Source organism: Echiichthys vipera (assembly GCF_963691815.1).
Source record: "Echiichthys vipera genome assembly, chromosome: 13".
Classification (NCBI taxonomy): Eukaryota; Metazoa; Chordata; class Actinopteri; order Perciformes; family Trachinidae; genus Echiichthys; species Echiichthys vipera.
This window is the reverse complement of record NC_139838.1, coordinates 18408487-18419754: the sequence shown is the minus strand read 5'-3', so window position 1 is coordinate 18419754 and position 11268 is coordinate 18408487.

The window sequence follows — 11268 nt, the reverse complement described above, 5'->3', positions numbered from 1 at the left end:
TGTGTGTATATATATATATATATATATATATATATATATATCTTTCTCCACCAGTTATCCCTTGCCCTCGCTAGTGATGGTCATCTGATGAAACAAAACTCAGATAAAAACTCATCTTAAAGGAATAGGAAAAAGGAAGATAGAGCAAACGTAGGGGAAGCAAACTCTTAAAATGAGCCGAGGCGTGTCTGAACTCCAACCCACAGGGGACATTTGTTTTCAGAGGTAGCGTGTTGGCGCATCACATCATCCCCGGGGAGATATCTTCCTCACCATTTCTCTGCTACTTCACCTCGTGTTACAGCCCCTCTCGCTCTCTGTCTGACTGACTCACACATGTAGACGCACACACATAAACACACACACACACACACACATGCGCTCACATGCAATCCCTCAAACCCTCGCCCAACCCCCATCTTGCCTTTCTCGCATTTGACCACTTGTCAAAGGATGTTTATGGGCCATTGTTTGCAGTGCTGATGATCATTGTCACCGGTTGATTCCATTAACCATAGCCCTCTGATGGATGGGGCCTACCCTGACGTCCACTGATACGGGTGTCCTTGACCACTGGGGCAGACGCAATGAACGGAGGGGGCAGTGGGGTGGAGAGTTTCTTCTTCTATTCAGTAGAAATAATGTGTCGTACTATTCAAATTATTTGAAGGTGGTCAATCAGCAGGTGTGATGAGGCAGAGATGTGGTAGACAACAGCTTCTGAAATCATTCCATTAACTGTTTACACGTTTTAAGCACATTTTTTGTAAATGTTGGCAAAATAAAATGAATCAGTGTGTGTTTTCAAAACAACGTGACAAGATTAGGTGATTGATGGATTTATTGTTACACATTTTTATCCAAATGGGAACTTGTTTTTCAGAAGGGGCATGAATTCTAAATTAACAAAAAATGTTTTTTGTAGCTACCCGTTAGAAAGACAGAAGCGTTTTATCGACAGGGTGAAATAATTTGTCTGTGCCCTCTGTGACATTTCCAGTTACAAAACAATGCACGGACAACTGCTGTCAAATTAACAATTAAGTTTACTGAATGTACTCTGGTCAATAGCATTTATACAGTGGTAACTAACTATCTTCTGTGTTACTACACATAATGTCTACACGTCCCTGTAGCCATAACTATCTCCACAGAGCTGGAGTATTGTCTTGTTACGCCAGCGTATCATTCTGGGATATGGGGGGAAACACTCTGGGTGGCTTGTATCTCTTTAAACCAATTACAATTGTCTTTGATGGCATTAAGCCCCGAATGCAGCAACGGTGCCTTGAAAAAATAGATAACTTGACCGGTTTGACAGAAAGACAAGTGTGTGTGTGTGTGTGTGTGTGTGTGTGTGTGTGTGTGTGTGTGTGTGTGTGTGTGTGTGTGTGTGTGTGTGTGTGTGTGTGTGTGTGTGTGTGTGTGTGTGTGTGTGTGTGTGTGTGTGTGTGTGTGTGTGTGTGTGTGTGTGTGTATGTAAGGCATGTACAAAGCTTGCTTATCTAACAGCACACGTTTGTGTTAGTTGTTTTATAATGAATGTCCAGTGACGTTGCCTGCAAGATTAATAGGAAAACTAATAAAAAGGAAAATGCAGGGACTTTTTTTGGTGAATCTAAAGAAGTCCTTAATGCATTTATTTTCTTAATTCTTCCTTCAAAGGCATCAATTCAGACAATTACTAACTTGCATTCAATCTGTTAAAAAAGAGTTAAAAGACAAGAGTAATGTGTAACTTACAGGATAGCTGTAGTAATTTGTGTTGCTTTCATTTGGTTTTAATCACATTATTACAGTGCATGTAAACACACCGAGGGGTTGCCCTTGGTCCAGCCTCCTGCAGTGCTCAAGTGTCACAACATTATTTGGAAATTTCTCCACCATCTCATTGAATTAGTGCTCCAGACGCACTAAAAAACAGATGAGCTTGAAGTGAAGGGATCGTTCAGAAGTCACACATCACGAGCAGACAACTGCAATTACTGATGGGAGAAGATGGGCTTGGATTTAACCAGGCCGAGGCCATGATGTAGTGTCAGTGAAGGATTGGCCGTGGTGTTTGGTGACGGGGGATGAAGCAGTGTTGATAGCTAAAACATTTACCGCGGCTGCAGCTATCGTAATTTTTCACAGAGCCGAGGGCATCATTGATCACGATGATATCTGGCGGAGGGGAACGTGTAGTTAAAGGCACATGTTTAACAAGCTTCTCCCAAAAATTGTCACATAAAGACTTTCCATTATTATTCCGAACAAAGACAGAGTCGTTTTCTATCCCTCAGATCTGTCTTTTGTCAACACATCCTCACTGGACAGATTACTTTTCTTAGGAAATAGCTTTCCTGGATCCGACGAAATATTGTTCTCAGATAGAAACAAGGCCAGATGCCGCACTTTGAGGTCAAAATTAGCCCAGTTTTGTTAGTGTCTTAATGATAGTTGAGTTAAACCCTTTCTATAACTAGACTGTCTTGTTCTTGTTCCTTTAAGACAATTCCAACGTGGCAAAAAAGGAAGAAAACCCAAGCCTCCAATAAACATAACATTAATGGCATTGCTATATGCAAAGCTATGCTAATTTTATGCACACTGTCAACCTACATAGTGGCTGTTCTTCGGTCATTTCAAAAGATATGACTGCAATTAGACGACAATTGATTGAAATCATTTGCGTTTTATGATTCTGTTACTTTTGAGAGCTGACAGGGTGTTGTACAATTCACTGACAGTATATTTTCTCTGCACGCCGAGATTAACTGCTATTATTGACCCTGATGCAAACCAACGGGTAATACATTTCAAACAAACTACACACTATCTCAGTGATTTGCATGTGGTGTGTCATTTACCATATTCCCTGATTACCTAATGATTTATGCTTTAATATAATGCACAGAGGCCTTTCAAAGCAATATGCGTACCTTTACAGTGACTTAACATGTCGGAGACAGAGAAAAATTGAAATGATAGTTTAAGGGCTGCGGGGAAAAGAGAAGTCTTATCAGTTAAGACTTTCTTTGTATGTAGGATTTTTTTCCCTTCTCTCCTTGGAAGGCAGGGGTGCAGTTGATGAATTCTTAAGCAGATCTGGCTGATAATTGTATTTCATAACTGTCATGCGGAGAGGGACTGTCCGCTGAGAAGCTATTTGTGTCACTGCATCTCTCTCCCTCACCGTCTCTCTCTCTCTCTCTCTCTCTCTCTCTCTCTCTCTCTCTCTCTCTCTCTCTCTCTCTCTCCTCTCTCTCTCTCTCTCTCCTTCTCTCTCTCTCTCTCTGCAGCCTCTTCAATAAAACTCAAATTACGACAGAGATTGTTAAATCCACCTCCAAGATTATTAAATCCAAATGGAGAATTTACGGATGACACTTCAAAACAATTAATCTGAGATGCTTGATTAATAAAGTTCGTTCACCCCCCTATCCCCCGTCTCTCTCTCATTCTCTTCTGTCTTCACCCTCCCCATCGCTAAAGTTGTCCTGTTTGAGTGGGATGGAGGAGGCGGTGAACAGACATACGGGTGGCAGGATGGTTGTCAGGGACGACATGAGTGTCATTCTTTTTGATTAATGGAGCATTGTGACCCCGCCCCTAACCCTCCTTCTTTCCCTACGTGCCCACTCTCACCTCTGCAAAGCCCCCCCACACCCCTCCCCCAATAACAGGTAAAAATAGATGTGGGACAAGTTATGCTCTCCATTTGAATTCAAGCTAGACGTGATCTGATAGGAAGAAAAGGCAGGAAGTTAGGAAGGGGAGAAAGCAAGGAAGGGGAAGATAAATGGAAAGAAAGAACAATAGAAAGAAATAGACATAAAGATGGAAAAAAGAAAGAATTGAGAAAAATGGAGCAAAGTGGAAAGATGGAAAGATAAACAAAAGAAACTTATAAGGAAGGCCAGAAAGGGAAAACGAAAGAGAGAAAGGGGAGGCAGAAAGACAGATTTTTGGAGAATGTCACCTACCTAACCTTGTCACCATGTTAACTCAGCTGTGATTAATTAGTTGAGTGAGACTGAGCAATTAGGTCAGGAGTTTGGGGTGTGTATGAGTACAAATGTGTGTATGCATATGTCGATGTGTGTTCAAGCACAACTTTCTTTTTTGACCAAGACACTTTTTATTAACAAAGCATATAAGCAGTATGTATCTCTTGCTTCTGTTTCCCTCTATGTGGGGACGAGAACAATTCAACGGGGCAAGAATACAAACAACAATAAATATATAGTTTAAAAAAAGAAGAAAGAAATTAATCTGAATCTAAAGAAAATTAATCTTTTCTTCCTAAATGTAATTCATAACATCCTTGACCCTATGTTTCCCTCCACTTAAAACCGGGTAAATCTCCTGGCAAGTGGCTAACACACCCATCACATTGGCCTGAGACTAGCACATATGAAAATCCCACGTGACAACCCCAAACAGTGCAATGAGTGGAGATAGTTCTAATGGTTTTTGGATATTTTTGAGAAAGTGTTGAAGATGGATTTCCATCGGCCCCATGTGGGTCTGCTCTCATCTCACACAATCCTGCTTTGCATCAATGAAGCCGATGTACAATTTTGACCAGTTTGATATGCGACTTGCATTTGAATTCCATGTCAAATCTGAATTTACAACAATATGCAAATGTATAAAATGGCCATATATTCACAGTTTTTGCTTGGTTTGCAATAACCAAGAGGGTAAAAATAAGTGTTTTTGAAAAACAGGGCCCTGTGGTGTATTATCGCAGAAATGTGGCTCTAGATTCCTTTGAAAGAGTTTGAGGATAAGAAACCCTGAGACAAATCCTTGAACCAGTAAAGGCTTACAAAAGATCATATTTAACAATGATGGCTATATATTTTCCTTTTCGCAATTAAAGAGTCCCTCTGTGTAATTTAATGCTTCTTTTCAAGTGTCGAGTCCCCTGAGACTTGGCCTGTAGCTATGCCATCGCTCTTGGTGATTATCATTAATGAATGTCGGCGAGGACCATCCCTCAATGTGACTAGGGAGGAAACACAAGCCCTAATTAAAGGTTCCTATTCATAAATATATGCCTCAAACTGCACGGATCGACAGGCGCTGTGCACACAAGTCATTTTAATGTCAGAAAAGCACCTTTTTAAGAGCGTTTTCTCCCTTAATGTACAGCACACCAACAGCTATGACAGATTTTCGCAGTCAAAGCCCACAGCAAGGGATCTGTGCAATTTGAGATTCACAGATTTAAATTTAGGAGTAAAGCTGAATATTAGAATGCACTAATTTGACTTGTAAGAAGAATGATAACAAAATAGCTGCTAACTGTGCTGTAGAACTGAACATTATGGTACATTTTTTGCATTAAGTCCTCAAGAGACTGGTGTGTTTTATCGCAAAAGGTTATAGGGAGCTCCTTGTGTTGAGAAGGCATACTCTGCATGGCAACGTATTCCTCTGTGAAAGAAACAGAAATATATACAAAATTAAAATGTTTAACTGATGACAGGATGTCCCTGAGAAAGACAATAATCCTTGTTGCTTGTGCTCTCTCATAAAAAGTAATTTTAATCAATGTAATTGCTCCAAATGCAGACTGACAACTGCTCTCATAAACGCTAGTGGCTACATTGTGACATCACTTTCCCAGACAAAGCCATTGATAATTGTTATGTGAAGAAGATCATGTTAACATTGAGGATAATATTGAGTCTGTCTGGATATTGTATGCTTTTTTTCTTGTCGGAACAGGAGCATAGTGAGACAAACATTTGGCTGCTTCTCTTTCCTCCTTAATGGCTGAAAAATGCTAATTGGAGTGCACGTGTCAAAGAAAACAAAAGGGAAGGGAGGAGGAGAGGGAAGGAGTGTGCGTGTTAGAGAGGCTGGTATTTTGAAATGTGAAATATGTCACTTTATTTAGCTGAGTTGGGAAGGATTTTTTTAGCAAGGTTGTTTCCAGGAAGCAGGAAATCTCAGTTAAAGTTCTGTTCTGCCTGTGGTGGTATGTAATGTCGCTTGTGTTTAAAAGGAGACACACTGTATATATTCTGCTGAACAATTATTTTGTAGTTCATGTAAACAAGCTCGAGTTGCTTGCTTTCAGCTTTCTTGTTGCTTTAAAATAACGTCTCGAATCCCTGCGAGACTCAGATCCTTTAATAAACTTGCATCTGTCACCGCTGCACAGCATTTCATCACATTCTTCGTCCAAACTGACAAAATCTGAAAAAAGCTCAGGTGGGGATTACAAACCTTTAATTGCATTGTCAAAACTACAGCAACACATCGTTTTTTTTTAAGTCTACACATTAAAGTCGTGGAAAAGTAAATCTCTATAAAATATCAAAACCCCTCTCTCTCTCCCTTTCCATACTCACAGTTGGCATTTTAATTATGCAGTCTTATCTGATAGATGTGGAGATATAGCTCATGTCAAAGTTAGAGCCTCTTCTTTATTAATTTTTTATTATATAGTCTTATATTCAGTCTGTCAATGAGTGTCTGGAATCTGATAGGACCCATCATTGATTGAAGATTACTCAAGATTATGAAGAGAGGCATTATCATAAGCTGTAAGCCTTCGTCATTCCAAAATGTTAACTTATTTGAACGACACTAAGGGAAACGATTACACTCTATTTCAGTCCACCAAGAACAAGTTGGTCGTCTGGTGCTGTGGCAGATCTCTATACAACTAACATTAAAATATAAAAGACGTTTGTCAAAAACGTACTGTATATGGGACGTTAAACACCATGTTAGACCCCTGACAGCAAATTAGTGGCGCACTGCTCGTACTTGCATGCCAGAGGAGCCCAAACCTTTTGACTTCAGAGGTTTATGGCTGTAAAATAGCTCGGGTGGTTAGCCAGAAGCCAAAATCTACATTACAACATTTTTTATTTATGAACATTAAAAGGTAAGCATTAAATTCTTGGTTTGTGTCGTGACGATTTTTGTTGATATACTTTGCAGGATAATTCTAAATATGTCCTTAAATTGAACTGAAAAGCCTCGGTTTTCCTGAACTATTACTGCATAGCAAACAGCTCCTCTAAAACTGTTTTTCAGCTTGTTTACTGGTGTCAAACTGTAGACTGTAAATGAATAAAATCACGCTGCAGTGTGTGGCACCGACGTTATTTCAGTGTGTGGCAGTGATGATGATGATAAAACTAAAGAGGGTGAAGGATAGAGACTGTAGTGCAGACGGTGAAGAATAGAGAGGAACAAGAAGAAGAAACATTTTTAATGTGTCGCACGTTCAACCGTCAAGCAACAACCACAACTTGTTTAAGGATTTTCAACAAACCAAGGCATGACTTGTGTTTTATTCGTTTTTTTTAATACTGCTTATTAGAATAATTTTCAGAATTGTTTGGTTACTTACAGAACAAAAGTCCGAATGAAACTGTAGCACAGTAGCAAGTAGCTCAGTTATAATTCTGTGAAAAATGTGCATTACAGTGTTGACAACATTTTCATTTGACACATATATTAATGTTTCTCACTCAATACAAAACTTCTTGGATCACATTTACATATTGGTGGCATATCATTGGCAATATTTGTGTTTATTCCTATATGGTAACCACACAATGTTATTCATAGTGACAGTATTTACATTTTCAAAAAGTATTTTTGCCATGATTTGGTCATTGAGTTCAAACAGGATCCCTCACCTCATTTGACAACCTGCAGAACTCCTTAAATACGATCCAGTAGGACTTATAACAGCTTCTCTTTGTAGATGGTCACGTCAGACCTAGAAAAGAAAAGACAAATGACGAAAGAAAGTAGAGAATAATATATGTAAAATATACTTGACGACTACATGGATGTTGTCACCCGCTCTGAGGGAGTATCGTCACACAGAAGAGAAGGAAACCGGATGACATGTCATCCCGCTGTCACCGTGCCACAGTATGTGGGAGAGAGGCTTCATGTATACACGATGGGGGTGGTGGGAAACAACTGTTTGTGCGTTCAGCTTTTGTCATACATGCACGTGGACACGGGTGGTTGAATCACAGGGTAGTGTAACTACTGTAGCAAGCAATTTGAATCATGGTGTCCTGATTGTGTGTGGCTGGCTGTTTTGAAAAATACTACATATCTGAACTCACTGTAAATTGAACACATTCTCCATATTAGGTCATAGGTGATAAAGAGAGTGATGCAAATTGACAAAATGTCTTTTTTTGTCGCAGCTGTAAAGTTTAAATAATTATTTGAATTTTGAGGAGCAGCACAATTTGATGGACATTCTTGTAAACATAAAAGCCCAACTGATACACACAAATACACACCAAATGACTCCTGGAAATAAAATGTGCTTTCACAGTATATCTGCTCTCTGACACGAGGGACAAAGAAGAAAAAGAGAAAGACACTGAATGAAAACGAGCAAGATAAAAAAGAAACTGAAAGAAATGTTTCCCAAAGACAAAACATTTTTGGTAATAACAGAAAACGTTGTCATTTTAACATGAAAATGCGAGCGTGCTCTCACTCTGAAGAAGTCCTGCTCATGTAAAGACTTTTCAATGCAGAGATGGTTACTACCCCTGCCTCTTGAACCACATGTCCCCCCCTGCTGGCCCAGGATCAGACCCTGCATGAGCTTTTCTGCTGTGACTCCTCAATACTGTCTCTGCTCTCTATAAACATGCAACCTTCAGAGCAAGAAGAGATATCTTACTCACTAAACTAACACAAAATAATTGAAAAGATCAGTATTATCTAGTTTTTATTATATAGGGTGTATTTTCTGACAGGGTTTCATTGTATTTCTTGAGTTTTTAGTCACTGACCTCAAAATTTCCCTGAATAAACATCTTACATCTTAATGAGCCCAAAGGACAGAAAAAGTTTAATAGCCAAAAAGTATGATTTTATGCACACAAACAATTAATCATCGTGTTTTCCTTAGATTTAGACTTGAGTTGCTCAGTATCACTAAAACTAGTAAAATAAATTGTGTGCTAAAAAAATGTTAACTTAATTTAGGCAGCTGTGAGGCGGTTAACATCTGCATCACTGATTAATTACAGCAAACCTTTTAGGTTTTTGTTTAGTGGATGAGGCACTGCATTAACAGCTACCTTACTGAACACAGTCCTGCACATGCACAGTCACACTACAAACGCAAATGCATGCATTTTCACTAAATATTCAACAACAATATTCACAATTATTTAAGTGAGCCAAAATCAAAAAAAGGCATTACAATTAAAACTGGGATTTCATGCTTATATGATCATGTGATTAGCCTGAACATGGACACATGCTTTTTCAAATAGTGTAGAGCCTCTCCAACAAAAGGAACAATAATTTGAGCTGCAGCTCTCCTGTCTGTCTGCATGTCTGTCTGACTGTCTGCCTGCTTGCATGTCTGTCTGTCTGCAGACTTAGGGGTGGAAATATTAGTGACGTAAGTCGTCTCCATCAATCAGCGCGTAGGCCGCTTTGACAGACAGGGATAGACATATGTTGGGGCGGTACTTTGGGATTTCTTTCACCACATAATAGGCGACCTTAAACATCTTCTCTGCGAAGATCATCCGTTTTTCAGAAAGGTAGTGGCTCAAAAGATACCGAGCGTAAAGACGCATACATGTTGTGAGCGGGTCCACTGCTGTGCGTAATGAGGAGCAGACACCCGGCTGTTTATTACCTGTTTACAGAGAAAACGTGAGGACAGAAACTCACCAGAACCACTTCAACCAGGACGGTTTGCAGACACTTTGTAATCCAGTTTCTTGTAAATGATCCGTTCCAAACCTCCGGTCGTAGCCCGGACTGGAGCCGGTGCAACTGGGTGAATAATGTCCTAAAGTCCTATGGCTGCTGGCCGCAGACAGAAGAAGAGCGCAGCCAGTCTGAACTGAACCAGCCCTCATGCTTTATCCGAGTTATGTTGTGATTATATCAGTCAGTAATAAAAACAAACTTTCCCCCCCTTCGCTCTTCTTCACTATCCTCTCAGTAACCGGATAAATCATGCTGTCTCATTTGAGATAACATTAACCTACTTGTGTGCCCTTTATAAACACTTTATGGTGGATAATAGTTAGGATGGAGTGTAGGCTATTAATGGAGCCTCTTGTGATTCAGAGCCCCTCCCCTTCACCACGAGCCTCACTAAAAAGGTGTAACGAATCGATCTGCAGCCTCCTTTGTCCCACTAAAGAGGTCATCGAAAAATCTCCACATTTTTAACAAACTTAGGAGCAGAGCGAAGAGCTGATCTGCACTGCTGTTTAGAGCGTCTGTGAAGTGAAACTCCAGATTTCTCTTCATATTCGTGCCTGAGCGAGAGTGTCATAAAAGTGTGTTTAATTCAAGAAGAAACTTGATATATAGTGCTTAAATTGTGTAACATTTTGCCGCATATTCGCATGAATTATCAGTGATTGATGTTTCAGGGTATAATCCCAATAATCAGTCAGGCCTGGTTTGGCTGTCATTACTCTCCCTGTGTCGACTCAACAAAATAGCCTATAATAGATTTGTTTTGGTATTTGGCGATTTTTTTTTTTTTGGTTTATTTGCTTGTTTTTCGCAAATTAAAACGCAGTATTTCTATCGATGAAATTTAGAGACTACACGCCTCACCTAATAGGCTACCATACCTTCACTGTTACCTTCACGGTGACTATTAAACCAAATCTTTTGATTGGGCAAATCTTCTCTCTCACACACAGACACACACATACACACACACGTCAACTTTTTGAGGCACCTCTCATTCTGTTGTTTTAGAGCAAGTTTACAAATCGGCCACTTGCATGTTGACGAACGGGACGCCTCTTCTGTCGTAGCCTACTATATGTGCGGAGACAGTAAGGCGTAGAAATGAAAGCCATCCCAGTGAACAATTAGAGCCGCAGATTGACAGGTGGGCTCTGACTGTCAGGGTGACGCTTGTGGAGGGGTGGAGTAAAGGAGAGGCCGGAAAGGCAGCTGGATGTGTCTGTCTATCAGTGGGAGCTGTCTGAACGCACCGCGCATCACCAATGTGCGCACATTTCACTGCGGAGAATATCCAGGGATGCTCGTTGCGCTCTTTAGAATAAATAATAATAATAAATGAAAAAACAGGAAAACAATACCAACAGTCACCCACAGTCTGCGGCTCAGAGGGGCGGGCCTGCTCGTTGTGTTTTTTGATGACTTTCTGAGAAATTCGTCAAGTGTCCGTGTTGACAATCGGACGGACAGCGTATATGTGAGTATTTTCATTATCCAGGCGGGCTGTGCGCTGCTTTCTCCGCACACACTTGACTGATTGAC